The following is a 4,984-nucleotide window of genomic DNA, read 5'->3' as shown; positions in this document are numbered from 1 at the left end:
CAAGTTCTCAATAAGCAGATGTGTTTTGGAGGGGCAGGGCACCCATTCCGATGCACTCTGATCTCTCCTCCACTGCCATCTGACTGAGCACTGCATCTCCAGACCGGTAGACTAAGAGATGTTTGTGTGTGGGTAGGGGGACTTTTAGCTCTGTGTTTCTCTCTCTCTCTCTCTCTCTCTCTCTCTCACTGGCCACATGCAAGCCTGAGGTGCAGTTATGCCTTGAAAAGGTGAGAAGGCAACAGGGCGTAAGATGTGTTTAAAGACTTTTAACAGCTGTTTGCGCTCTGCATTATTGACAGATAACATAAGCATTATTTCTTTTTCAATATTAAGATTTCAGGATATAATTTTTTTAAGGATGAATACAGGTAAAGTGGAACAACTGATAAAATGGGACACTTAATCGTAATCATCTATTATTATGTGTATGTTCTCCCCTTATCAAAAATCCGCATAGTGTTCATCCGCAACGAGTATAGAATGACACTGATGTGGCCATTTAGAATATCATATTTTAAAAACAATGCCAATCGTAGTGTCCCACTTTACCCCTTTCTCTCTCATAGCGTTCATGAACACGCAAAATGATTCACTGAAAAATTCTATATTTTTCCAGTTGGTTCTCACCAAAACCATTTGTATGCCTTTGAAGACTTGAAATATGACCACAAGTTGCATGAACTAATTGTATGATCATTTTGGATCCTTTTTTTAAGCTTCTGCTTTTGTATTGCAAAGATGGACCACAATACTAAAAAAAAAAAAAAATTCCTTTTGGGTTCAGCAAAAGAAAGTCTTAAAGGTTTGGAAATGAGGCGAGACAATATAAAAAAATATTTTAATAGAAAACTGAAACAAAAAGACAAACAAACAAAGGAGTCGGTCAGCTACCCATAAACAAAAAAATAAATAAATATATATATATAAATTAATATCTCGCGCACTGCAGCTTCCAGTCGGCCTTTATCCCTCTCCAAGGCTTGATTAGCCTGATTAAGGGTCGGGTGTGCAGCATCACGACCCGGCCCCGCCCTTCGCCCTGTCACAATGAGCTAGTTTGACATACTATTTCACCACATTTTTGGGAAGCTGAGAATGTATCACATTCTTGGTTAAACAAGGAGAAAGATGGGAAGTAAAAAAAGAACACGGGGAGGACGTTAGAGTTGGTGAATGAAGAAAGAGAAAAAAAGAGAGTTGTGTGTGCGTTTAGTCACAGTGGATAAGTAGGCCAGTGTTAATTTTAATGTATCTTCACTCCAGAGTGAAACAAACTAAAGAACAACAGACCCAGTTTCTCTGTGAAATAACACACGCTTAATGCTCACGCCTACATTCCGTGTTGAAACATTCTTGACCTCAGGAGGAATCAGAGCACATGCCTAAACTACAGAGACATTTGTGCTCTCAGCTAAAGAAACATGATTATCTGTGAATGCTTAACACACATCACTGATTTCTGTACTTGACACATCACATAACAGAGTTAGCAACCAATGAAACACAAAATTTAGCTGAACCACCATCAACCACACATGCTACAGCTTGGTCTAGTAGTCTCAATAGATATTGACTCCTTGCAGAGGGAGCAGAATTTGAACCAAATTTTTTTTTAAACCAAATACTGAAATATATGAATTGGTTTATTGTTGGTTTTGAAATATCAAATTAAATTTCTTCTCTTAGCAGCTAGTAATTCAACGCACAAAACCAGGGCCGTCCCAAGCAAAAGGCGGGACCCCTCGCAGTCTTCGGGGAGTGGGAGGAGGTCCCCCTAGGTAGAAATCACCACAGGGCATGGTGCGACCGCAACCTTTGCACTCCACTAAGGACAGGCACTGCACAATCCATTGTTACAAGAGAACCCATATTTAATATGGTCTGGGCCAAACGTTATTTTACCTTGAACAGTTTTACTCATGGCTTTTGAGGATGAGGGCATGTCACGCCTCATGTTTGTATCTGTCTAATTTGGCTAGCTTCTACCAAGCGACACACTGATTGAGAACAATGGCTTTAAGTATCTTAGAATCCAGAGGAAGTATATCACTGCAAAAAACAATAACTGTACTTTGAGCTGAACTCATTAGGCTTAATTAGGGGCTAGAAATTGTTCAAGGAACGAAAACCCCCCCAAAAATGTTTTTGCAGAATGTAACCTAAAATGGGAACAAAGTCCCTTTCAATTGTTCCGGAGTGAAAACTTGATTTTAAATCTGTTAATTTTTCTTCGATTTTTTTTCATAAAACCAATGACCAAAGGGTTTATCACAGTAAATTTTCACTTCCTGTTGCCCAAAAAATGTGGCTTCACTCTTTTTAGTAGAACATGATAAACATGTGATTTTATCCTGAAGAAAATTGCTGCATCACACATTTCTTTGCCTAACTACATGTTGTGGATGTAGCCTTCCGTGACATGAAGACCTTTTTGGCATCTATATAATTTCTACATATACATGCATCATTAATCCAGATGCAAGGAAAAAACTGAATTAAAAAGTAAATTTCTCTGTTGTTTCCAATTCTTCACTGAATTATTGTTAGGTAAAATGCACTAATACAGATTTGACGCTGCAAGGTATTTACTGAGAATCAGATCTGTAATTAAAATTAAACAAAAATAAAATTATTTGCATATTAGCATAGATTTATATTTTTAAACTCTTTATATATTTTTGGAGATATAATTCATATTAATACATTTATTGAAAACACATTTTGAATAGGCTACTGTATACTATGCTCGCTATGATTTCTATGTGGAAAAATCCTTATTTTGAGCTCGTTTTTTCTTGTGAGGGCAACACTGCAACAGATGTTTTACCCACCCTTAGCATGGAATACTGTCATTTTAAAAAAAGAACATTATTAACCGTTCTTTCATTTTGTTTTAATTGTTTACTAATTGGAAAGGAGGAACAGAAGGCCGGAACCAGAGTAAAAAAAAAAATACAGTTTCTACTCAGAACAAACCCAAATGGATATAAAACATTTTGTCTCTGGCCATAATATTAAAATGTACATCATTGAGCAGTAAATGGTTACAGTGCATTCATAAATTGTTCAGACCCCTTTATTTAATTTTTTCACATCAACCTAAACTGCACACCCCATAATGACAAAGCAAAAACAGATTTTTGATAACTCTGAAAATGTATTAAAAAGAAAAACTGAAATATCACATTGACAAATAGTCAGACCCTTCACTCAGTACTTAGTAGAAGCACATTTGGCAGCGATTACAGCCTCAAATCTTTTTTGGGTATGATGCGACAAGCTTTGCTGACCTGAATTTGGGGATTTTCTGCCATTCTTCTCTGCAGATCCTCTCACGCTCTGTCAGGTTGGATGGGGACAGCCATTTTCAGGCCTCTCTAGATATGTTCGATTGGGTTCAAGTCCAGGTTCTGGCTTGGGCACTCAAGGACATTCACAGAGTTGTACCTAAGCCACTCTTGCATTGTTTTGGCTATGTGCTTGGGGTCATTGTCAAGTTGGAAGGTGAACCTTTGGCCCAGTCTGAGGTCCTGAGTGCTCTGGACCAGGTTTTCATGAAGGATATCTCTGTATTTTACTGCATTCAGCTTTCCTTCAACCCTGACCAGTCCCCCAGTCCCTGCTACTGAAAAACACTCCCACACCATGATGCTACCACCACCATGTTTTGCCTTAAACACTATTTAAGTCAACATGAAATAAAAACTGAACTTACTTCTTAATAATTGTTTCTAGTCTTATTGTGTTCACAGGTGATGGGCAGTGCCTGGTTTCTTCCAGACATGACACTTGGAATTGAGGCCAAACGGTTCAATCTTTGTTTCATCAGACTTGAGAATCTTATTTCTCACAGTCTGAAAGTCCTTTAGGTGTTTTTTTCTTTCTTGTCTTGCACTGTGGCGAGGTTTCTGGCCACTCTGCCAAAAATCCCAGATCGGTGGAGTGTTGCAGTGATGGTTGTCCTTCTGCAAGTTTCTCCCATCTCCACACATAGTCTATGGAGCTCAACCAGAGTGACTATCTGGTTCTTGGTCACCTCTCTTACCAAAGCCCTTCTCCCCTGATTGCCTAGTTTGGCTGGGCGGCCAGCTCTAGGAAGAGTCTTGGTTGTTTCAAACTTCTTCCATTTAAGAATTATGGAGGCCACTGTGCTCTTGGGAACCTTCAATGCAACCATATTTCACAATCCTGTCTCTGAGTTCTGCAGGAAGTTCCATCGACCTCATGGCTGTGAGACCTTATATAGACAGGTGTGTGCCTTTCCAAATCATGTCCAATCAATTGAATTTGCCACAGCTGGACTCCAAACAAAGTGTACAAACGTCACAAAGATGAGGCATTCACTAAAGTACAGGGGTTTCAGTACAGCGACGCACAAGGGGCGTGGCCATGACATAAAACAAATTTCAGGTCAGCGCACATGCGCATTATAGTGCCTTCTTTCCGCGGGCTTTTCATAACAGCGACAGCAAACTGATGGAACAGCCATGGAGAATCTAAGACAAAATAGGGAAATCGGTAAATGTTTTTGTTGTTTTACTATGATACAGAGGCAGATCATTTTGTAAAAGATGCGGTAGCATTTTAATGTAAAGAACAAGTAACGATAAATAATTTTTGTTACCGTTTGCAATATAAGTGCATATGAACTATGCAAATTTTGAATTAGGAGAACGCCTACACTACCACGTCACATTTTTACGCTGTACTGAAACCCCTGGAAATAAGTGACTGCCACAAAGATGATCCAGATAAATGGGATGCACCTGAGCTAAATTTCAAGTGTCATAGCAAAGGGTCAGAATACTTCGACGAATACTATGATTATAACTGGTAAAGGATGGGCAAGGAGGAGGCGGGAACTGGCAGAAGAGTCAACATAACTTTAATTACTTAACTGATCTTAAACATAAACACACAGCGGCCACTTGTCTCTTTTTCTCTCTCGTACTGGCGTTCCTGGCTCCTCTTTATCCCTCTC

Source organism: Xyrauchen texanus, chromosome 3, assembly GCF_025860055.1.
Source record: "Xyrauchen texanus isolate HMW12.3.18 chromosome 3, RBS_HiC_50CHRs, whole genome shotgun sequence".
In the NCBI taxonomy this organism is placed as follows: domain Eukaryota; kingdom Metazoa; phylum Chordata; class Actinopteri; order Cypriniformes; family Catostomidae; genus Xyrauchen; species Xyrauchen texanus.
Note: the sequence above shows the minus strand (reverse complement) of the source record.